Source organism: Canis lupus, chromosome 22, assembly GCF_011100685.1.
Source record: "Canis lupus familiaris isolate Mischka breed German Shepherd chromosome 22, alternate assembly UU_Cfam_GSD_1.0, whole genome shotgun sequence".
NCBI classification, from domain to species: domain Eukaryota; kingdom Metazoa; phylum Chordata; class Mammalia; order Carnivora; family Canidae; genus Canis; species Canis lupus.
In genome coordinates this window covers 48,211,866-48,236,833 of record NC_049243.1, presented here as the reverse complement: position 1 = coordinate 48,236,833, position 24,968 = coordinate 48,211,866, and the positions used below count along the sequence as shown (strand labels likewise).

Below are 24,968 nucleotides of genomic sequence, written 5' to 3'. Positions count from 1 at the left end.
CCAAGAATATCTGGGACTGATTGTGAAAAGGCAAGTCCTGAGCCCTTAGAGAAGGGATTTCTGTAGACAAGCTTCTTGCCACATCTACAAAGTAAACTAAACTGCCCAGACAAGCTACAATTTGAAGTTCAATGTGTCTCTTTGGAAGTCCATTCTACAAAAATTTAACTCTTGGAGAGACAGAGCTCAAGAGACTACAGAAGACAAATCAGTGACTTGAACTAAATTGTGAGGAACTTTGGTTTTAAGGATTTATGTTTTAGAATACAATATATAATCAAAAGATAGAAGTGAAATAAGGGGAAATGTTTGCAACAAAAGAGATTGCATTAACCATAAAAGAATCTACAAACACATCAAGTACATAAGGTAGCCTAGGCTGGAATACTACATCAAACATTTTACATATTCCTGAAAATACCCAAATGTTTTTGAATGCTAGCAGGATCTTGTTCACGAATTCTTATGGCCCAAATGAAGCACAGAAAATTCTTAACCTACAAACTATAGCTCAGAAGTATCTGGAAAAGATTGTCCAATGTTATAAAGTAAAATAAAAAAAATCAAAAATAGATTTAACTGCATTATGCTTTGCATAATGGTTTAAAAATGGCCAACTGTTTTTGTTTCAGAAATGTATTCCCACTGAGTACATCAGGTAGTTCTCCAAACTAAAAAAAAAAAAAAAAAAAAAAAAAAAAAACAGAGAGAGAAAAGAGAGATAAGATAAAATCTGCTCGACTTTTTCTCCTAATTTTTTTCTGATTAAAATTTTTAAATTATTTAATATTAATAATCTGTTTCTTAAAAATTAAGGTGTAACTTAGGTACACTGAAGTTCTTTAGGTGTCCTGGTGGGTGTATAATGGTATTTCATCGTGCCTTTAATTTGCATTTTCCTAATAACTAACGATGTTGAACTTACCAAAAAAATTCATGATTTTAGTATTCTATTTTTATTTTTTCCATATATCTTTTCTGTGCAGCCCATATATTTACATAATTATAATCAGAGTACATCTAGAATTTTGTCTTTTTAAACAAACCATTTTTAAGTTTTTTATGGACTTCATACTTATCTTTTAAAATGGCTTCTTAATATCCCACTGAGTTTATGTAATAGGATTTATTTTGCCATTTCCTCTTGTTGAACATTAGGTTCCTCCCTATTTTCCCTCTGGCTCACCATTGTCCCGTGAGGAAGAATGTTGCCCTGGGTCATGTTTCAGTAGAACGGAAACTTACCATTTGTAGAGCAGGATGTGCTGGCCAGGTATGCTAGGTGCTTCAAATATGGCCTTTATTTTGTTCCCAGTACAACTTGCATAAGTAAGTCTTATCTCTGTTTTACAGACAAGGTATCTAAAGCTAGGCGATTATCACTTGCCACCATCACAGGCCCAGCAGGTAACAGAGCAGATTTCCAGACCAGGTAATGGCTCCCACTGATGTAGAGAAGGTTCCCAGCCCCACCTCCTGGTTCTGCTCAGAGTCTCTCCTGGCCAGCCCCCGACCTCCCTCCAGATCTCACTGTTTCAGATGGTGCGTGGTTCTGGTGTTCCAGGCTAAATGTGTTTTACTCACCTGTTTCTTTGCCTTCATTTTTTTTTTTTTTTTTTTTTTTACCAGCACCATGTATTGTCAAAATTACCTAGTCAGGAAGAGTTTGCAAAGTGAGTTCATATCACAGATTTCATTGAGATTACTCTATCCCTTATAATAGCATCCTTCAGGGCAGCCCGGGTGGCTCAGTGGTTTAGCGCCGTGTTCAGTCCAGGGCATGATCCTGGAGACCCAGGATCGAGTCCCACATCAGGCTCCCTGCATGGAGCCTGCTTCTCCCTCTGCCTGTGTCTCTGCCTCTCTCTCTCTCTCTCTCTCTCTCTCTATCACTCTGTGTCTCTCATGAATAAATAAAATCTTAAAAATAATAGCATCCTTCATTTGAAAGATATGAAGTTCAGACAGGTGTTCTTCCTTTTTCTAGTGAAGTGAAAAGTCCTGTCAGTCAGATTTATTTTTATTGTGGTTATGGGGGGGAGGGGGAGTGAAGAAATTTTGTCTATATTCTATTTCTATTATTTGAATGGATAGTTTCCCTTTATTAACAGTGTTGGTCAGAGGTAAAATGAAAGATACTCTGCTTTCCAATATTGTGTTTGTGGTCCATATTGATAGATGAAGTCACATTAAAGTCTTTTTTTTTTTTTTTTTTTCCATCAGCTACAGCAGCATAATAACCTCAAAATCTCAATGTCCTATAGCGATAAACATTATGAATGTACGAGTCACCTGAGACAACTTTGTTTCCTATTGCAGATTGACTGGGGTAGCTCTGTTCCATGTAGTTCTCATCCTTCTGGTATCAGCAGGCTGCTGAGGGCCTGTTGTCTTCTGGTGATGGAAGAATAGAGAACCAGCTTCCATATAGCCACAGGTCAAGTCCCTGCCAGCAGCTCTTTGGTCTAAGCAAGACACATGTCCAAAGCGAATGGCAGGGGTGGGGAGGTTCACACAATCTTTTGTGTAGAAGTTAACTTCAGAATCATGTGATGAAGGACCAGAGTGAAGGGTTACAGGATACAAGGAGGCATGAAGAGTTGGGATTGAAAACTTAATCCTGTACAGTCTTGTATCTTGAACCTTTCAGATGAGATAAATATTTGGTGTAAACTAAAATTCATAGTAGCTTGTGCCAAGTTTCAGTAAAAACTGCAGTGTAGGCTTTTTCAGTTTTGTTTCTCCAAAATAAATTGAAGAAGTATGTATTAGCAGGGTCACAGATTTTGCTCACGTTGTCCTCAGATGTCAGGGCAAATGTGATTTCTTCATTTTCTTCTTCAGCTATCCTCCTCTTCCTCCCAAACATCCCCCAAGGAGAAGTGGGGAAAAATATTGTCTTATCTAGTAAATGTAAGCAGCTTCTTTAGTATGTGCGCCTTTTACAAGAGTTGCTTGGTTTCCCTTGTAGGTATTCTATTCTCTCACCTGCCTGAGATAGTTTCTGGATGCACGGAGTATGGAGTGACTCACAGAACTTTGTTAGATGCTGGTTTCCCTGCTAGCTCTAGTTGCCACATTTGGATCTGTAATCTTGGTGGTTAATAATGTGTTCTGTTCTGGAACACCCGAGTAGCAGTCAGTTAAGCATGACTCTTGGTTTCAGCTCAAGTCATGATCTCAGGGTTGTGCGATCGAGCCCAGCATCAGGCTCTGTGTTCAGAGGGGAGTCTGCTGGAGATTCCTCCTCTCCCCCTCCCATTCATGCTCTCTCTCTAAAATAAAAAAGTAAATCTTTTAAAAAAAATGTGTTATCTATTCTCACAGCTGCATATAGACTAGTAGCCTGCCCGGGTGACCTGGCCTTCCCTTGGTTCTTGCTGATGTTCTAGAAACCCTTAGTTTCTACATTAGCCTCCATCTAACTCCCTGGTCAGGGAGTCAACCCCAGGTTTCTGCTGCTGGTTGCTTCTCCCCTCACCATGGCAGGATCAATGCTTCTTTCAGCTTAGCTGCAGACCCAGGAGAGCCAATGCTATAATTTAGTTTGAGTCCCAGGGGCGCCTGGGTGGCTCAGTCGGTTAAGGGTCTGACTCTTGATTTCAGCTCAGGTCATGATCTCAGGGTCATGAGATCCAGCCCTGAGTTGGGCTCTGAGCTGAAGCTGGAGCCTACTTAAGATTCTCTCTCTCTCCCTCCACCCTCCACCCCTGGGCTCATGGACATGTGCTTACTCTTTAAAAAGTCTGAGTCCAAAGGCCTGAGAACCAGGGGGATCAATGGTATAAATCCAGGTCCAAAGGCAGAAGAAGATGAGATGAGATACCCCAATCTAAGCAGTAAGACAGAGGGAAAAAAGGAGGATGTGCAAATTCCTATTTCCTTCAATCTTTGTTACATTTGGGCTCTCAATGGATTGGATGATGCCCACCTACATTGGGGAGGGCAATTTACCTTACTGAATCTGCTGATTCAAATGCTAACGTCCTCTGCAAACACAGACACATCAGCAATAATGCTTAATCTGGGTGCCCCATGGTGCAGTCAGGTTGACATAAAATGAGCCATCACAACCACACTGTGCTTTCTGATGGTCTTCACATCCCAGGCTGATGCAGGGCCACCTGTGGGGTGGCTTCTATCTAGAGTTTAAAATGACAGAAAGGGACAACCCTCCCACTTTGTCACCTCTATGGCAGTCCTCCAGGCCACCAGCATACCTTGGTGGGTGCCCTGGTTTGGGGAGGACCTCCATTCTTGCTATACTCTGGAGGGAGACAAGTCACAGCCCTGGCCATCAGTTCTAGGCAAAGACAACTGGAAACTCCATCTCGGTCCCAGTTATGTACTTCTTCTGATCCAGTTTCCCCAGAAAGACTTGTCTTTGGGATATTGTTAGGCATTTTTCCAAGCCATTCATAACATGGATCCTTTGACTATGGTTTCTAGGACTTAGGTTGAATTATGTGAATGCCAACATTGGACCATTTTTACCTTAAAAACAACAGCAATTTCCTATAGTTCAATTCATACATTAGCTAGTGGAACCCTGTGAGGAGGGGGAGGGTAAGTCTTTTTTTTTTTTTTAAAGGGAAGCTTTCTTTTCTTATTTATTTATTTATTTATTTATTTATTTATTTATTTATTTATGATAGTCACAGAGAGAGAGAGAGAGAGAGAGAGGCAGAGACATAGGCAGAGGGAGAAGCAGGCTCCATGCACCGGGAGCTCGACGTAGGATTCGATCCCGGGTCTCCAGGATCGCGCCCTGGACCAAAGGCAGGCGCTAAACCGCTGCGCCACCCAGGGATCCCAGAGGGTAAGTCTAAGACTCCCCTGTTTTACCTCACATTTAGAAGGTCTGGGACACTGCTAGCAAAGAATGCTTTGCACAGGCCTAGAGGAAAATTGTCTTATGCAAAAAATTGGAAGAACTGCTGATACACGCTGGGCAGTAGCTATAGATTTTTTGCATTGACTAGAATGTCCATGAACTGCACGGCCTCTCCCTACACTGGGGCCCTGGGGTCTGTGAGTCTGAGTTTGTTGGCCTGTGGGTCTTCAGGTGAGAAAGTGGAGCTGTGGCTCCAGCTTCACCCTGGAAGTTTGGCTTCCGCTCCAGGTTGGGTGACACACTTAGGCTTTCCAAGTTTGGAGGTCATTGCAGACTACAGTGTGAAATGTGGCTGAGTGTGTGTGTGTGTGTGTGTGTGTGTGTGCATGCTTGTGCCCAGGTTGGGTGGATATCCAGTGGTAGGCAGGCCTGAAAAGCAAAAGCTACATACCTTGGTCCTTAGGGCCTGGTGATTCGCTCTAGGCTTTTGAGGACACGCGGGCCCTGGTGCAGACCCAGTTTCAAAGATAGCTCAGGGAGGTCAGGGAGGGAAGGTAGGTCAGGGCACATCTGTCCTCACAAAAGGAGCTGAAATAGTTCTTGTCCCTACAAAGGGATGACGCAGAGAGAGAAGCAGAGCAGACATCATAGACATTTCTTTCTTTCCTCCTTTTCTTTTTTTAAGAATTTTTCTAAGAATCTTCTAATTTTTAAGTATTTTCTTAAGTTGTTTTCAAATTTGGGAATTTCTAAAAGCAACAGTGCGGTGGCTCCTTGCCATCTGATAGAGCTACTGAGGTGTTTTTGTTTGGTCTTACAATGTGCTCACCGTGTGACACAGCAGGCAGTAAAACTCCACTCAGGCCAGCTGGGGAAATGCCAGTTAGATTCTGTGGAGATTCTGAACAACAGACTGTCTTAAAAGATGTGGTGTTACGTTATAGTTTATCTGTCAGGGATAGAGACAGATTGAAGGTGTTTACAGAGTTATGAGTCGAGGGCCTGTATTTCTCTCCCCCCCACCCCCATTCCACCTCTCTGCTGCTACTCTTTACCCTTCCCTCCTGCCCTCTTCCCCAGCTGGCTGGCCTTTGTAGATAGCATCACCTGGAGTCCCTTGACTTCCAGTTTCTAGTGGGAGATGGAGGGTGGAGAAGAGAGGAGGGGGCAAGGGTGGGAGGAGGTGGTGGTATAGAGGGTGGGAAGGGAAGCCACTTCCTTGTAGTTCCTCCTGGGTTCCTGCCATGACCTTGCCTCGTCTGTTTGTCCTGCTCACACCATCTATTTCTAGGCCCCTCTCTTTTTTGCACCTTATCCTTTCCCTTTTATGATCTGAGTCAACACCTAAGGCTTTAACTTCGAGAACCAACCCTCACTGAGTACTTCTGAGTGAATATCAAGTGCTCTGGACCATTATTCATTATTTTTTTTTTTTTTTTTTTTTTTTTTTTTTACCATTATTCATTAAAATAGTGAATGCTTATTCAGTGTGGCAGGATTATCCTGAGGCCGGGGATTTATGATTTCTTTGGCTCTTCACAAAAAAGTAGGTAGTATTGTCCTTATTTTATAGATGAGATTCTGAGCCTCAGAGAAGTGAAATAATGCATCCTTGGGATCGGAGTCCTTTCCTGCCTCCAAAGCCTGAGCTTCTTCTCTTGTATTACGACAACTGAGTATGCCTCTTCTTTTACACCACTGAACTTGAGTTGAACTTAGCAGAACCTTTACATATTCTAAAAACAGCATAGTCTGACTTCAGGGGTTTGAACTGAAGTGGAACAAATTTTTTTGCTAACTCATTCATCAGAGACATTTGCCTTACTCTGACTTTGAGCCTCTGTTTGCTCTGTAATTCACTGTGATTCTAAAATTACCCCTGGCTCCCTCAGTGCTCTATTTTAGAGTCTGGTATCCTGACAATACGAGATTAATTTAAAAGTCAGAGCAGTAGGATTTATTCGAGAGATTTCTGCTCATAATAGAAATTAGAAGTAGGAGTAACTGTTTGCATTTTCTTCTGCCCTAAAAGAAGAAGATGCAGATAAGCCTTTTCCTGGATGTCGGGCCAGGGCCACTGTGTGCTGTAGCCGAGGGAGCTCAACCATCATTATTACTCAGTTATTGTAGCCACACTAAAGGAGCAAAAGAGAGGTGCTTAGAGTATGGAGCCTCCTTGTGGACCAAGCTTGAGTTTTGGAACCCAACTGACCTAATTTTAAAGGCTCACTGGGTGATCTTGGGCAAGGCCCATCACGTCTCAGAGCTGCTGCTTCCTCAGCTGGAACATGGAGATGATGGAGATGAGTCAACAGGATGTGTATAGTTCTCAGTGCTTAGTGATTCAGGCCCTAAAACCTTGGCCAGCTCTTGGTAGAGACTGCAAACATCACTTCGGAGGAGACTTGACTTACTACAGGGAGTGGAAGAGGGGATTGGGAGCACTCCACTGGCCTCTCCCCATCCCCTACTCTGTGGAAAGCAGAGAGCTGGATGAACCTTGAGCAACTTGCATGAAGAGCATTGGACCTTGGAGACCAAGACCCTAACCCCTTGCCCCCAGAGTCAAAATTCAGAACACTCTTCCAGAAAGTTCAGGACTCTCAGCAGGGACAAGGTAATAAAGACCCTAAACTAAAATTACCAATAGGGTAGAAAGGAGTGTAACCTGTAGCAGCTGGTGGAAGCTGTCTACAGCCTTGTGTTAGTGAAGAGTCCGGGGTTCAGGTGTGTCTCTTGGTCCCTGCGGAGGCTCCCTGCATTCTAAATATCCCAACCCAGCTCTCCTGAGGGCAGAGTTGGACCTTAAAGGAAGTAGCTCAGGGGAATAACCTAAAAGAAGATTCCGTCTAGCTTGGGGTGAAGTGCCTTTGACTGAGTTTCAGCAGGAGGAGAAGGAAGCAGTCAGGACTGGTGGGAAGCCCCTCCCTTACTAGTGAGGCACAGAGATTCCTGGAGAAGGTGGGGTAGATGGGGGTAGCACTGTGGTGGACAGAAGGGGTGGGGATTGGACTTTCCCGTTGGTTAGGGGAACTGGGCTGCCAGCATTATACTTTGTATATTAGTGGTAATGTCAGGTAGCAGTTACAAATACACAAATATGAAGCAGTTACAAATACAAATACAAATACAAATACAAATACAAATATACAGAGCCTGACACGTAGTAGGTTAAGAAATGGTAGGTGGCTATGAGTATTATTACTAAGAGATCTTGATGAGGAAAAGAGTGAGCTGTTTCAGCTAAGGAAATAAAGGAGTAGGGAGGGATGCTCTATTGAATTCTATCACCTTCGCGAGGTATCTCCAGTGACTGTCACCCTGGGCAGGGGTGGAAATGGTCTGTGGAGTTCTCTCTATACTTTTGCCACTGGCGGCTGTCACCCTATTTCATTGCGTAGAAGCTTAGTCTTGCCCATCTCCTCAAAGTGTAATATTTAGAGTCTTAGAATTTTGGAAGAGAACTAGAAGCTATCTACCAGTGGTTATCAAACGTTTTAAAGCATTAAAGCCTCTTTTCGAATAAAATTTTACCTTCCCCTGCTCTCTCTCTCAAATAAACAAAATCATTGAAAAAATAAAAAGGGGATACTTGGGTGGCTCAGTTGGCTGAGCATCTCATTCTTGATTTCAGCTGAGGTCATAATCTCATGGTCCTGGGATCAGGCCCTGTACTGGGCTCTGGGCTAAGTGTGGAGTCTGCTTGTCCCTCTCTTTCTGCTCCCCCCGCCTCTCATACCTGCTCTCTCTCTCAAAATCTTAAAAACATTTTATATGAAACTGGTATATAAAACAAATGAAGTAGAATTTTGCTAGTAAAATATCCCTTTAAGTTGAAATGTATTCTATAGACTCATGATAGCATCAACCAAAGAGAACTGTCAAGGTATTTTGAAAAATCCAAAAACTCCTAAATGGGGCTCTGGAAACTGGTTTCATTCTTCTATGGGATTTAGTTAGCATCCATAAAATTCAAGTCAAAGTGCAAATTGAACCTCAGAGGCACCCCATGATATTCACATGCCTCTGATCCAGCTCATCGTATTAGCTGTGGCTACGGCAGAAAACAGTTTGCACTCTGAAATGAGAGTGCATGCAGTGGGGGTTAAACTTAATGAAAGCATTTACAAAAGCATAGGCAGGGCTAGCAAGCCACACAGGATGTTGGAATCCCTTAGGGCTAGTAACAGTGGTGTGGTTACCCCAGCAGACCAGCAGCTGGGAGAAGACGGGACAGAGGGCTGCCCTAGAGAGAAGTGACCTTTGGGAGACCCCACAGAAAAGAGCAGGGGGTAAACACCCAGCCTCACACTCTGTTCTCCTCCTAGCCTCCTCCTGGGGCTGGAGGGCCCCAACCAGAAGGTAGAGGGCCAAAGAGACTAATGGGATTCCTACAAGCCAGCCTCCTAGGACAGAAGGCAGGATGGAGAGGGAAGCTAGAGGAGCCAGTGGACACCATCCAGGACATTCCTGCTCCTGTTTTTGAAGATTCCAAGAATGAAGGCTCAGAGTTTAGATGCCTTGTCCTAGATCACTAAGTTAGGGGCGATAATAAGACACAAAGTCCTCCAATTCCAGTTTAGCACTCTTTCCATGATGCTATCTTATCCCATGAGTCCAAGGACATTTCTAGGTTTAGAAGTGCTAATGTCATCCACTGGATTTTTGGATCTAGAGTTAAGGGGACAGGCTTAGTCTAGTCCAGTAATTTCCTATACTAGGGTCAAATGTGATCCACTGTTGCTGTGTAGCTCTGTGCGAGTCTAAAGACAAACCACAGCTATTTAGGGAGATAGCACAGCATGAAGCCCTTTGCTTCTGTTCCACACCAGGTCAGCTACTTTCTCAGAAAGGGCAAGAAGAATGTTAGGCAGACAACATAAGGAATGCACAGAGCATGGGTACTAATGCTGGCCCAGAAATATCCAAGAAGACTCGTGGCTATGAAAGCTGAACAGCTGCACAGAGCGGATCCCTGGTGACATCTGTACTATATTCTGCATGTGTCCCAAAGGTTCTACCCTTGGCCTGCTTCTAGAACGTTTGGTTTTAGAAGAATCACTTCTAAAAAAATGTTCTCATCAACACGGCAGAGAACAACTATTGCCTAGTACTCTTGGCTATTGTTTAGGGCATTCCATCAGTGGCATGAATCCCTTGACCACGAACTCCAAGACATTCACAGTTTGAAGTAGGTTATGCATGACTGGGCCCTTATAATTTCTTTGTCTTAGTTGGACACTGTAGACAAGCAAGCTTTGTGGTGAGGTGAACGCTATTTACTTATTGATGGTTCAGGGTGTAACAGTCAACTCACAAAGAAACCAAATGAGCCAGAGCCTTCGCAAACCCTAAGCATTGGGTATTCCCTCACCATATGTAACCATTACATGGGTGCTCCCAACCAACTCCACCCAACTTTTCCTGGATGCGTTCCCATCCCAACTGCCAGATGTCCCCCTTCTCCATGGTTACCGCCCCTCCCTGTATTATTTGCCTGTAGTATATTCCTGTCTTGGTTGCCTACAGTTTACTGATAAGCTATTCACTCAGCCATGGTTGACCAGGTTATACAGACAGAAACTGTGCATTTTTTCTTTCATGGAATGGTTAGGCACTTGGGCAATGCTGGTATCCTAGGCAATTGAAGGGTCATTCTGACTTTCTCTCCTTTCTTCTCTTCTCTTCTCTTCTCTTCTCTTCTCTTCTCTTCTCTTCTCTTCTCTTCTCTTCTCTTCTGGGAAGGTAGCTTAGCTTCCTTTTCATAGTTTTTCAGATTACACAGCACCAATTTATGGTTCCGTGAGCCTGGTTCTTGTGCATGCAATTGACTCCGCTCATCTGTAGCTGTGCATAGTTCTAGTAAGATGGTGCCATTCAAGGACCTTGTTTTAACCTAGGACACAATGTAACTTCCCTTATTGTCTAGGATTATAATACAGTAAGCCATTTACATTTAAATGAACTTGACCACCACACTATTCTCTGTAGAGAACAATTTGGCACTGTATAAGTAGGTCTCTGGGATATAATCCGAGAGAGTTCTGAAGGATGTCCTTACACAAAGCATTTGCATAAGCTATTCCACAGGGTCAGCCTTCAAGGACAGCATCATTCCATTCCACTGCTGCAGTCGTATCCACCATGTAGCCTATAATAAAGTCAAACAGAGTAATGGCAAAACAAAAGGCCGGCAGTGTTTCATGATCACAGTAGGACTATCAGGACAATCAGGGTCGTATGTATACTGCTGTGGCTGAGGTAGGCTATTTCACCTTATATACATATGCCAGGGGAGGAAAAGGGTGACTAAGTCTGGATCCTGGCTATAAAATACACATACAGGGCAGCCCGGGTGGCTCAGCGGTTTAGCGCCGCCTTCAGCCCAGGGCCTGATCCTGGAGGCCTGGGATCGAGTCCCATGTCAGGCTCCCTGCATGGAGCCTGCTTCTCCCTCTGCCTGTGTCTGTTCCTCTCTCTCTCTCTCTCTCTGTGTCTCTCATGAATAAATAAATAAAATCTTAAAAAAATACACATACATTCCCGCACTTGATTTAGAAAAACAAACCCTTAATACAATTAACACAGGGTTCTTACTGCTTCTTCAGTCACTTTTCATTGCTATCTATGACATTTAAAATCTTCTGTGATTCTGCTGAATGAATATAAATGATCCACTTTATACTGTAATTGCATCTATATTTTAAATCTTTTATTTATTTTCTTCTGCTAAAACATTTTCTTTCTCATCTTTTCCAAATTAGCAAATGTTACACAGCACATTTTTAACAGAAGTTTGGCCTATCTATTTAGTCAAGTTGTAATTTTATTAGTAGGATTAAGATTTAGGAATAGATGTTTAATCAGTATGTATTAGTCGTTTAATAATATTTTTTCTTAAAAAAGAAGATTTCCTGGCTAGTGAGAGGCCTCTCTAACCCAGCTGACTTAAAAAAAAAAGCCTCTTATTTTATATCCCATTTTATTTATTTTTTATTATTTTTTTTATGATAGTTACAGAGAGAGAGAGAGGGAGGCAGAGACACAGGCAGAGGGAGAAGCAGGCTCCATGCACCGGGAGCCCGATGTGGGATTCGATCCCGGATCTCCGGGATCACGCCCTGGGCCAAAGGCAGGCGCCAAACCGCTGCGCCACCCAGGGATCCCTATATCCCATTTTAGATTTACAGAAAAATTATGAAGGTGGCACATAGAGTTCCCATATATTCTACTCACAATTTCCCCTATTATTAGCATCTTACATTAGTAGGATGCATTTGTTACAATTGGTAAACTGATAGTGTTATATTATGAACTAAAATCCATACTTCATTCAGATTATTTTTTTTAGGTTTTACCTAATGTCTCCCTCTCTCTTTCTCTCTTTCTGAGGGTACCATCCAGAACACCACTTACATTTAGTCATTGTGTCACCTTAGGCTTCTTTTAGCTGTGACAGGTTTTCCTTATTTTTGATGACCTTGATGGCTTTGAGGAGTACTTGTCAGATATTTTATAAAACTGAGATTCTGATCTTGTCCTCATGATTAGATGGGGGTTATAGGTTTTGAGGAAGAGGATCACAGAGGTCAAGTGTCATTCTTAAAACATCAAGGGTACATATTATCAACATAACTTAGGATTGTTGATATTGACCTTGACCACATGGCTGGGGTAGTGTTTATTGGGGATCTCTTCCATAAAGTTTCTCTTTCTCCCCCTCTTCATGCTGCATTCTTTGGAAGGAAATCATTGTGCACAGCACATACTTAAGGAGTTTTATTCTCATTTTATCTCTAAAAATTATTTGGAATTCTTCTGCATGGGAGATTTGTCTCTTGTCATCCATTCATTATTTATACCAGTATGGATTCCTAAATATTTTGGAGGGTTATACATCTCCAACATTACTGCATGGGTCAGATCTGCTTAGCTCTCTGTAACCCCCCAGTCCAAGAGCAAGAGACCTGGCTCCCACCATCAACGTACTTCGTTGTTCTATTCCTATACCCCATGCATTGTGGTTTCAGAACTGCTAGCCCATATCTCCATGTAAAAAAAGTTTTTCAACAAAAGTACAGTATTTGTTTACAGTTCCTTTTGCCTTAGACTCTACTCATTTCTAAATTTATTTAGGTAAAGACTTTTTCCTTCCACCTGTTTCAGTGTGGTTTTTTTTTATACATTTATAACACAGAATCTTTTGACACCTTCCCCATTCCTTCCTAGAGTACTCTGACCACCTAAATAATGTTTAAAGTTTGTGTATGTTGAGGTTTACTCTTTGTGTTGTAAAGTTCTATAGAGTTTTGGTGAATACCAAAATATTTTTCGTAAATATAAAGTGTCATGTATCCACTGTTACAGCATCATATGGAACAGTTATACTGCCCTAAGAAATTCTCTATATTTTACCTCTTTAATTCTTCCCACTCCCTTCAAACTCTTGGAAACCACAGTTTTGTTTATGATCTCTACAATTCTGGCTTTTCTAGGATTTCATATAAATGTGATTACACTGAAAAGACCTAATGATAGTTCATTCATATAGTCATTTATTGAAGGATATTCATTACCTCCAATTTTTGGCAATAAATAAGATTGCTTAAATATTCAAGTGTGGGTTTTTTTATTGGTGTAAACTTTCAAGTTAGTTGTGTAAATACATAGCAGGGTCATGATGGATCTATGGTAAGACTATGTTCAGTTTTGTAAAACATTGCCAAACTGTATTCCAAAGTGGCTTTACCATTTTGTGTTCCAAACAGCAATGAATGAAAGCTTCTATTGCTCTACAACCTCACCAGAAGGTGCTGTTGCCAGTGTTCTGGACATCAGTCATTAAAATAGATTTGTAAGGTCTGTGTTTTTTTGTTTGGTTTTTGTTGTTGTTGTTGTTGTTGTTGTTTTTTGGCATATATAACAAGCTCTCTTAACTGTTTTCCTTTAATGCTCCTGACTTCCTCTTATGAGACTCGTGAATTAACTGACATTCTCTACTTTTCTTTTAAAACATATGGCTGCCAGAGTCTGTTCTCTGGTGAGATACTTTCTTACTCATTTGTGCCTTAAGGCCCCACCTGTAGAGATTTGTGCTCACCAAGAATCAGATTTCTGTACGTGTTTATGCCAGACATATCTGTTATAGTTACATAATTTATTGAAATATATAAATTGATAAAATAGGAGGGTGAAATGAAAGCATTGTCTTTCTTTTGATGAAAACTTAATGAATGCTTTGGGAAAGACTTAAAGGCAAGTGACTAAAAAATGCTGTTGAACTGGGTGTGGGTGAGGCAACTAATGTTGAAAATTGGGGAAAAATTACAAACATCTGCATTCAGATTTTCTACCCAGATTTTCTTTGTGTTTTTTTTTTCTTCCAAGTTTTTATTTAAATTCTACTTAGTTAACATACAGTGTAATATTGGTTTTAAGGGTAGAATTTAGTGACTTGTCACTTACATATGTAACACCTAGTGCTCCTCACAAGTGCCCTCCTTAATGCCCATCCCCCACCCACCTCCCTCTTCTTGTGGTTCTTAAGAGTACCCAGACTAGAAAACAGATGATTTGGTTTAAAAATAAGGGAGGAAGAAAAAAGTCAAGCCATAGGCCCTAAACTCAAAGAAAAGGACTTTGATGTGAACCACAGGATTTGTAGTGTCAAGATTTTACACTAAATGATGAATAGCTTGTTTGTTGGAGAAAATGAGTTGCATCCAAATTTTGTGTGTTATTCACATGGAGAGATTATCTACCAATCAGACTCCTGCTCAGAAAAATTGAAAATATAGATGTATTTTAAAAGCAGTATTTGCACTTATGATTTCTCCAAGCAACTACTTGGAAATAAGATTTTGTATTGGAAGATAGGATTTTTATAGTAAATAAATAAAATATTTAAAAACCCCACATTATTATTTATTTATTTATTTAGAGAATACAAGTGGGGAGGGGGAGAAGGAGAAGGAGATAGAAGCCTAAGCCGACTAAGCTAAGTGTTGAGCCCCATCCGGGGCTGTGTCTCACGAGCCCGACATCATAACCTGAGTTGAAATCAAGAGTGAGACACTTCGCTGACTGAGCTACCCAGGCACCCGCTAAATGAATTTTTAAATTTGTAAGTGGGGTTCTGGGCTGAGCATAGAAATATAATGTAAAATTTAGATGTCAGTACTTAAAGGCTAGAGCTATAGAGGAAATCTGTCCAACTGAAAACTCAAGAGTCTGGAGATCTGCAGGCATTTTTTCACTATTTGTAGGCATGACTCTATAATAGTAATAAATGTCTTTGTAATCACAAGCTTATCTGGCTGGAGTAGTGAGTTTGAGTGGCCCCTGTGAGTGAATGCTGCCTGACAGAGAGGGCTTTCCTCTTTTAGGCTGCTTTAATCTGATTTTTGGCTTTCCAGATACCAAGATCACATTGGTACATTGGCTATTCATCATTTTACCATAAAGCTACCAGAATTAACAGTAATAATCTAATCTGAGTTCTGTCATATTTGTTCAAATTTTTTAAAACCTTTCTGTATGTTCAATAATTTCCAAAGTGGGAATTTTGATTTTAGTAATCAGAAAATAAAATCAAAATAATAAATAACCTGTATAGAATTAGAAGTACTTGGCTGTGTGCAAAGTGCTTTTATAACTGCTATCTCTGGTGACCACCGCAACCACCTGTCTACTCTGTGATTTTTCTGCTTTCTAATTCTTTGGTTTCCAGCTTTATAGTCTTTGTTAGTGAGACCTCGTGCTTCACTCTAGACCCCAACACTTAAAACCTGAAATAGAGAAGACTGCTTCATTCGTGCTCTAACTGAAACTCATTGTTCTTATTTCTTATCACACTTTCTTGAGGCACTGGTGAAGGTGTTTTGCAATGACCCAGAACATACCAACCACCAGGCCAGAAAAGCCGTGATAGCAATGGAATGCCTAGAAGACCACATCCCACACATTCCCTTCTCTGACGTTGATAATGGGCTGAACCTACCAACCTCCACCCATGATCACATGCTCCCTGACTGCTTTCTTGCATGTATCTGCCTGAACCTCTCTATAAAACTCTAGTTGTCCATCTTGCAGGCCGAGAGGTCAGTTATTAAGGCTTGAGCCTGCCACCTCCCTTGGCTGCTGGCACCTGAAATAAATTTCTTTGTCCAAACCCCCCTCCCTTGTGTTATTGGCTTCTCTTGTGAAGATTTTGTCTGAGCTTATTCATCAACAGTGCTGGCAAACAGAGCCAGGAGCTATGCTTTCGATTTGTCCAGCCCCCCTTCTGGTTCCCTGGGGTTGGAGCTCACCTGTTCTTTTCCTGAGTTAGTGGCTGTGATAGATAGTTCTGTAACATTTTTCTCTCCATGCTCTGCTCCATGGTTATCTGGACTCTTCAAACCCAGACACCATCACCTCCAGTCCATTTCTGTCACTCTCTTCTGCTATTGACTCTTAAACAGTTATGGGTCAGAAAGTCTTTTGAAATTTAGATGAAAGCAGTGAATGGCCCCTCAGAGACATATCGTTTGGAGAGCACATAATATTTTCCATTATTTCAAGGGGTTCTCAGAGCCCGTGGAGCCCATCCACTCACTCCTGCCCTAGCCTGGAACTTCTCTAACTCTGAGATTCATTGGCTTACCTATTACTCTGAAGTCACAACTTATGGTTACAACTGTCCCTCCATGACTACCACTACACGTTTACACATTGTCATCAAGACTTCCAGACTCCTGCTCTTGGCTTTTCTATCAGTGTATCAGAACACACTGGTCTTAGTTTCCTTTCCCAAGTAGTTTAGACACAGAACGTCCTGCGCATTCAATTCCAATGTGTGGGGTGGTGGGGGTGTGGTTTCCCTTGCACCGACAATAAACAATTCTCTGACACCAGGTGAGTGTTCTACAATTCAACTCAATCCTGATACTATCCAGAGAGGTAACCAGACCCCACAGGTGAAGGGCTCAGTCCTACCACACTGCTTCCCACTTCACATGCCAATTGTCAGCCTGCACTATTACTTGTAGTTCTGACCAACAGGCTCCGGAGTGGAGGTTCCCGTGACCCCTTCTCAGATTTGGTTGATTTGCAAGAGTGGCTCACAAAACTCAGGAAATCCTTTTACTCACCAGGTTACTAGTTTATTACAAAGGATATTGAAAGCTAGGAATCAACAGCTTGATTGAAATACACAGGGTGAGGTCCTGAACAAAGGAGCTTATCCTAGGGTCAGGCACGGAGGTTCTCGTTCTCCAACCTGGAAACTCTTGGACTGGGTTTTCATGCTGGGTTTTTATGAAGACTTTATTACAGTCATGATTGGTTAACTCATTGGCCATCGATGATTGATTCAACCTCCAACCTCTCTCCTCATCAGAAATTCAGGGGGTGGGAGTAAATGTTCTAAACTCTATTCAGGGTTGATTTTTCTTTCCTTCCTTCCTCTTTTTCTTTCTTTCTTTCTTTCTTTCTTTCTTTCTTTCTTTCTTTCTTTCTTTCTTTCTTTCTTTCTTCTTTCTTTCTTTCTTTCTTTCTTTCTTTCTTCTTTCCTCTCTCCTTTCTTTCTTTTTTTCTTTTTCTTTCTTTCTTTCTTTCTTCTTTCCTCTCTCCTTTCTTTCTTTTTTTCTTTTTCTTTCTTCTTTCTTTCTTTCTTTCTTTCTTTCTTTCTTTCTTTCTTTCTTTCTTTCTCTTTCTTTCTTCTTTCTTTTTTTTTTCAAATAAACTCTACACCCAACTTGGGGCTTGAACTCACAATCCTGAGATCAAGAATGGCATGCTCCGTTGACTGAGCCAGCTAGCTGTCCCCAGGGTTGATTTTCTACCAGCCCTCATCCTTAGAAGCTTCTCAAAAGTCACCTCATTAACATAAACCCACTTATGGTGGTGGGAAGGGACTTGTTATGAATAACAAGATACACATTTCACTTTATGGCTCTGAAGCTTCTCAGGAACTAAGGACAGGAGACCAAATATTTCTTAAAAATGCTCCCATTGCTCAAGAAATTCCAAGGATTTTGGGATTTGTTAGGAACCTCGGACAAAGACCAGGTATTTATGAGAAATATACTTTGGTCATCTGAGTGACCTAATATATATTTCTTATAAGTCACAATAGCATACCACTGTCCAACATTTCACCTCCTTTTGCCTCACCCTCCCTTTTTGTTTTTAAAGATTTTATTTATTTATTCATGAGACAGAGAGAGAGGCAGGGACATAGGCAGAGGGAGAAGCAGGCTCCATACAAGGAGCCTGATGTGGGACTCAATCCCAGGTCTCCAGGATCACACTCTGAGCTGAAGGCAGGCACTTAACTGCTGAGCCACTCAGGCATCCTACCCCCTTCTTTTTATTCAGTTATTAGGAAAACTCTAGTCCTGTACCTAAACCACTGCTTCTCATTCTCTGTTACCCCTACACTTCCTCATCCTGCTAGGGAAAGTCAGACAACTGATAACATTTAGCCACCACAGAGTATCATCTCCAATCTCATCCACGCTTTTAAAATAACCAGCTGTGTACCTACGAACCCCTGGTCTGGGTTTTCTCTTCTTTCCCACCTCAACTATTTCAAAATGTCTTCACCATCAAGGCCCCTGCACACCCTTCTGACTCTGGTTCACAATCTTGCCCTCTGTAGGCACCGAGCACTGTTCATCTATGACGTATCTCCAGAAGCCTTCCACTCCTATTTCCAAAACATTGAAGATAACATAGAAGCATCTCAGGAGGCAGCCCCAGGGGCTCAGTGGTTTAGTCTGCCTCCAGCCCAGGGAGTGATCTTGGAGTCCCAGGATCGAGTCCTACATCGGGCTCCCTGCATGGAGCTTGCTTTTCCCTCTGCCTGTGTGTCTGCTTCCCTCCCTCTCTCTCTGTCTCTCACACATAAATAAATTAAAAAAAAAATCTTTTTTTTATTTTTTTATTTTTTAAAGAAGCATCCCAGGGCAGTGATTTTCATAGTGAGGTTTCCTGGGCCAAGGGCATCAACATCTCCTGGAATCTTGTTAGACTCGTAATTCTCATGCCCCATCCCAGATCCATTAAATCAGAAATCCTGGGTGTGGGCTCCAGGACACTGGGTTTCAATAAGCCCTCCAAGTGATGCAGATGAATGCTAAATTACTTTGAGAACAATTGTCTTAAAATAAGAGGCAGCTTCTGCTTCCTTCTTTAGCCTTGTATCTTGCCACATTGCCAGCTCCATTTTGTTGTACCTTCTAACCATGTAGAACTGTGGTATTCATCATTGTCCAATCTGACCAAGCTTTTTCTTGGCTCTGGAGAGCTGCTACCTCAGCTTGGAAGACCCCACTGCTATTTATTCTCCATTACCTCTTGGCTCTCAACATGAAGAATTTTAGGGACTTCCCATGTCCGAAAGCTAATGTAGATGTGTGTCTTTTCATTATTGTTTTGCAATAAAGGAAAGCTACATAACAACACAGTGTGCATTTCGAGTGTCCTTCTGTGCAATTCTTGCACATTCATTTGGCTTTTGTTATGTGGATGGGTGGTCAGCTAGCTTTGTTGAAAGCAGGGGAACTTCAAGCTGAGTTAAGTAAGGAAAATTTCAGGTGACCTAGTATCCTCTGCATTTCCAGCTTATGATTTCACAGAATACGTCTCACAAATGGATCAGGCCTTCCTGGGCTAGATGGCACACTTGTGTCATTCGAATCAATTCTAAATGGAGGAAGAGATCTGAAAGAAGAAATTAATTTGAGCTGTTACTCTTTGGGGTAATTTGCCCCTTTTATGAAGCCAAGCAATCAGCTAGAGCTAAGATAATTACTTCTATGTGAACACTTCACTTTGGAATGATGACTTTTCTTTTGTAGGGAACGCATTTCATCTGGCTGCACTGTAAAACCAGGTTCATCCCTTTTCAATGGTCATTCACCAGGAATTTTTAATTTGTTTAATTTAGTATTTTCTGTGCAGTTTTTTAGGCTGCTGGTGAGGTACCGTGACACCTGGATACAAAAAGAACACCCATACGTTATATAGCCGCAATGACCCATCAATTTGAGTTGAACTCACAGTTTTTCAGCTGTTCCGAACCACAATCACATGATCCTTCAACTCAAATTATCCTGTAAGAATATTTCAGAATTTTCATGATAATGTTATCTAGAAACTATAGAAATAGAAGAACCATGGGATTTCATATTTTGAAGCTTCCTAATACTTACTATGTAGCATTTTCCAATTTTTCTTAAAACATTGCTTTTATATCAAGACATGCTCCTGAATTTCTTTAAGCACAATCTCATAATTTCCTTTTATTTAAGACTAGAGCCAAGTAAATAAAGTTCAATGGGTTCTCCTTGTTCAGTTAAAGTTGTAATTGTGTGTTTAGATTTTCTACATCCTAACTACCTTTTGTCTGCTTAATCTATCAGTTCTTCAGAGATTTCTTAAATTTTCAATTCCTCTCTGTAATGCTTTTATATTTGCTTCACATATATTAAGGCAACGTCATTCAAGGACATCCAGGTGCAGAATTGTTACAACATTGGGGTGACGGTTAGGTGTTAACCAGTTTATCCTTAAGAATTCAGTTGGATACAAAGTATATTTAACTTTATATTAATGTAGTTGTATTAGTTTTGTATTGCTGTTGCAAAAAATCATTACAAATTTAGTTGCTTAAAACAACATAACTTGATATCTTACAGTGCTGTATGTGACGAGTCTGCCCTGGTCTTGGTCTCACGGGGCTAAGACTGAAGTGTTGACAGGGCTGTATTCCTTTTTGGAGGGCCTAGCAGTGACTCTATTTTCTTGCCTTTTCTGGATTTGGAAGGACACCTCCTTCCATGGCTCACATCCACCTTTCCTCCATCTTCAAAATTAGCAATGTTACATTTTTCTGTGCGGTTCTTTCGGAGTCACATCTCTCTCTGACAGCTCCTCTTCCACTTTTCAGGTCCCCTGTGATGACATCAGGTCTACTTACATAATACAGGATAATCTCTCTATTTAAAGGGTAGATTAGCTACCTTAATTCCATTTGCAACCTATTTCTCCTCTGCCATGTAACCTAACATATTCATACATCCTGGAGATTAGGGCAGGGATATCTTTGGGGGTGGGGGGAAGGGGTCACCATTCCATTTACCACAATAGTTCTGACAGGTCTTTTTTAGTATGTGTATAGTAAATCTCTTTAGTTTTAATCATCGCAAATCTTTCTGTTGTAGGTGTGTCTCTTGAAAATGGCTTTTAGCTGGATGGATTCCTTCCTCCTCTGCTTAAATAACAGATTTCTTGTTTCATAGCTCTGAAGGCTATAAGCCCAAGATCAAGGCAGGATTGGTTTCTTCTAGGGACTATGAGAGAATCTTTTCCATGCTTCTCATCAGCTTCTGGTGGCTTTCTGCAAACCTTTGGCATGCCTTGGTCAGCAGAGGCATCATCCCGATCTCTGCCTTGATCTTCATGTGGTCTTCTCCCTGCTGTGTATATTCCTTTGTCTAAATTTCTCCTTTCTACAAGGACACCAGTCATTTTGAATTAGGATTTACTGTAATGATCTCAGTTTAGCCAAACAAATTCCATCTGCAATGATTCTATTTCCATATAAGGTCACATTCTGAGGTGTTGAGGGTTGGGACTTCAACATAGGAAATTTGGGGAGATACAATTCAATCTGTAACAACTCTCTTTCTTATTTTTGCACACTTGAAATTTGCCATGACATTAGATTTACTTATTCGTTACCCACTATTTCTCTCCTTTGCATTTTGTAGCTTACTCTTCTGTGTTCCATTTCCTTCTTCCTCAAATACACTTAATCTTGACTCTTTGGAAATGTCTTTATTATGTTCTCACTCTTTTTTTTTTTTTTGAATGTCCTCACTCTTAGATGGCATTTTAGTTGGGTTTAGAATTCCAGGTTGATACTTACCTTCTTTCAGTAATTTGAAGGTATCATTTCAGTGCCTTACAGTTTCTTTTGTTATCATTGTGAAGTCTGTAATCAATCTCATTGTGCTTTCTTTGTAGATAATATATATATTTTTTCTTGCTAGTGGCTTTATTTTATTTTATTTTTTTTTTTGCTAGTGGCTTTAAAGATCTCTGTTGTTTGCTGCAGTTTTACTACACTATGTCCAGGTGGGGATTTCTTTTTACTCATTCTGTTTGGGATCCATTGTTGTTCTGAGTCTGCAGAGTCATGCCTTTTGTCACTTCCAGAAAAATGTCAGCCTTTGTATCCAAGAATATTGCTTTTGCACATTTTCTCTATTGTATCACAAGATTTTATTTTTTTCCTACAAATGTAAATTTTTTGATGTATAAAATACATGGAAAATGCATATAAGTGTTCAGTTTGATGAGTATTCACAAGCTGAACACCCCTGTTTCACCATCACCCTGGTCAAGAAATAGAACAGGGGCATCTGGGTGGCTCAGTTGATTAAGTGACAAACTCTTGATTTTGGCTCTGGTCATAATCTCAGGGTCATGAGATTGAGCCACATGTTGGGCTCTGTACTAAGTGTGGAGCCTATTTGGGATTCTCTCCCCTTGCCCCTCCCCCCGAGAGAGGGAGAGAGAGAGAGAGAGAGAGAGAGAAGAGAAATAGAATAATACTAGGACTTCAAATGCCTCCTCAGGCTCTTCCAGTCACTGTCTACCTTTTCCATCAAGAATAAGCATCATTTTGACTTCTATCTGTATAGATTAGTTTCCTTTTTGAGCTTTAATAAAAATGGAAATCTGTGACATATACATTTCTGTGTCTCTTTCACTCAACATTATGTTTTTGAAATTCATCCATATTATTGTATGTATTTGTTATTTATTCATTCTTGTCACAGCATATAGTATTCTATTGTATGAGTTCCAATTAGAATATTTATTAGAAACAGGTTGGACCATCATTCCCATCCTTCATGTCCTTTAAGCTCTGTTTTACATTTTCCATCTTTTTAATTCTTTGTGTTTCATGCTGTGTAAATTCCTCAGACTTCTCTTCATGTTCACTAAGTATCTACTCAGCTATATTGAATTTGATGCTTAGCTCAGCAGCTGAATTTTTGTATTTCAATGAAGTTCTTTTTTAAAAAGATTTATTTATTTATTTATTATTTATTTATTTATTTATTTATTTATTTTAGAGAAAAAGAGCATGTGCATGTACACTTGCAAGTGAGCATGAGTGGGGTGGGGAGCAGAGGAGGAGAGAGAAGAAGAGAAACTCAAACAGACTTTCCACTGAGTGCAGAGCTCAACCAGAGACTTGATCTCATGACCCTGAGATCATGACCTGAGCTGAAACCAAGAGTTGGATACTTACTGACTGATCCACCCAAGTGCCCCTCAGTGACAGTCTTTTTCATAATTTTGAATTGAGAGCTGATTATTCAAGGGTTTTTTACATTGGGGACAGGACTGTAGTATAATCTTTGAGGATTTCTCTTTAGAATGATTTCATGTGTTTCTGCCTGGAGTCTCAGAGGTATCATAAGGTTGGGGCTAACTTTCATATTAATTTCTGGGCTTCTGAATTATAAAGATAATATATACAGAATATATATATTGGGCTTGAGTAAGGTCCAAGCTGTGGTTCTGAATTCTCAGCTAAGATTCTTTTCCTGCTGAGTCCAATACAGAGACCGACAACCTTTGCCCAATAAACTGTTTTTTTTTCTTTTTAAAATATTTTCTTTAAATTCAATTTGCCAACTATGTGTTGGCAAACACCAACACCAGTGCTCATTCCATCAAATGCCCTCCTTACTGCCTGTCACCCAATCACTCCATCCCCTTACCCACCCCACCTCCCCTTCTGCAACCCTTTGTTTCCCAGAGTTAGGAGTCTCTCATGGTTTGTCTTCCTCTCTATTTTTTCCCCACTCAGTTTCCCTCCTTTCCCTTATAATCCCTTTCACTATTTCTTATATTCCACATATGAGTGAAATCATATGATGACTGTCTTTCTCCGATTGACTTATTTCACTCAGCATAATACCCTTCAGTTCTATCCACGTTGTAGCAAATGGTGGGTATTCGTCTTTTCTGACGGCTGAGTAATATCCCATTGTGTATATACCACATCTTCTTTATCCATTCATCTGTTGAGGGACATCATGACTCCTTTCACAGTTGGCTATTGTGGACCTTGCTGCTATGAACATTGAGGTGCAGGTGTCTTGGGTTTTTCACTGCATCTGTATCTTTGGGGTAAATCCCCAGCAGTCCAATTGGGTCGTAGGGTAGCTCTATTTTTAACTCTTTGAGGAACCTCCACACAGTTTTCCAGAGTGGCTGCACCAGTTCACATTCCCACCAATAGTGCAAGAGGGTTCCCCTTTCTCCACATCCTCTCCAACATTTGTTATTTCCTGTCTTGTTAATTTTCCCCATTCTCACTGGTGTGAGGTGGTAGCTCATTGTGGTTTTGATTTGTATTTCCCTGATGGCTAGTGATGTGGAGCACTAACTATTTGTGATTGAGGGAAGCTTACAGAATAATCCAGCCAGCATCGTCACAACTGCGTCACTGACTCTGTGACAGAAGTGGTTTAGAATCCAAGAATGAGTCACAAGACCACGGTTTCAGTGAATCTTGTTGGAGAAATAGGGTAGGAGAGAATCTGGAAATTAAACAAAGATTGGTAATGAGATATCAGAGAGGCAGAGCAATATCGGAGCAGGTAAACTGAGCAGGTGGAGTGGCCCTGGGCTAATGTTCAGTACTCTGATCTTAGTCCTTGAATTAATTAATTAATTAATTTTAGTTCTCATATTAATTTAAATTATCTTTTTGCTTAGCTTGAGCCTGCGGGTTCTTCATGGCACAGGGGTTGGCCAGTCTTATGTTCAAAATTTGGAATCATTGGGAAGTTATCTTTAGTACTGTCCTATTGCCCTGTCTGACTTTCCCCATCCTACCTGCTGGAGCCACTCTCCTTCCTCTTCCAGTTCAAAGTCTCTAGGACCAGGTCTTCGACCCCCGCAGATGTCCCTGGGGGAGTGGATGATGACTGAAGCTCCTAAAATGAGATGGAATCATGACTGAAGAGAAGTAAAGATGCAGGGGGACATGGCTCCTCAGCTCCAGCTTATTGTTGTTAAGTGGATATGCATAGTCTGGGCTGGAAATCTGGATTTTTTTTAA

The 24,968-nt window shown here is 41.0% G+C and overlaps 2 long non-coding RNA genes across 2 annotated transcripts in view; one reads left to right on the top strand and one right to left on the bottom strand.

Moving 5' to 3' along the window:
• The window catches only part of LOC111091693, an 84,836-nt gene that overhangs the window by 48,543 nt on the left and 11,325 nt on the right, over positions 1 to 24,968 (top strand). The gene's annotated exons all lie outside the window — the stretch shown is intronic.
• LOC119865221 lies at positions 18,768 to 24,934 on the bottom strand. Its single transcript, XR_005376512.1, has 3 exons — positions 24,743 to 24,934; positions 24,316 to 24,444; positions 18,768 to 19,540 (listed from the first exon to the last, which is right to left on the bottom strand). It is a non-coding gene; the product is annotated as an uncharacterized LOC119865221 (long non-coding RNA).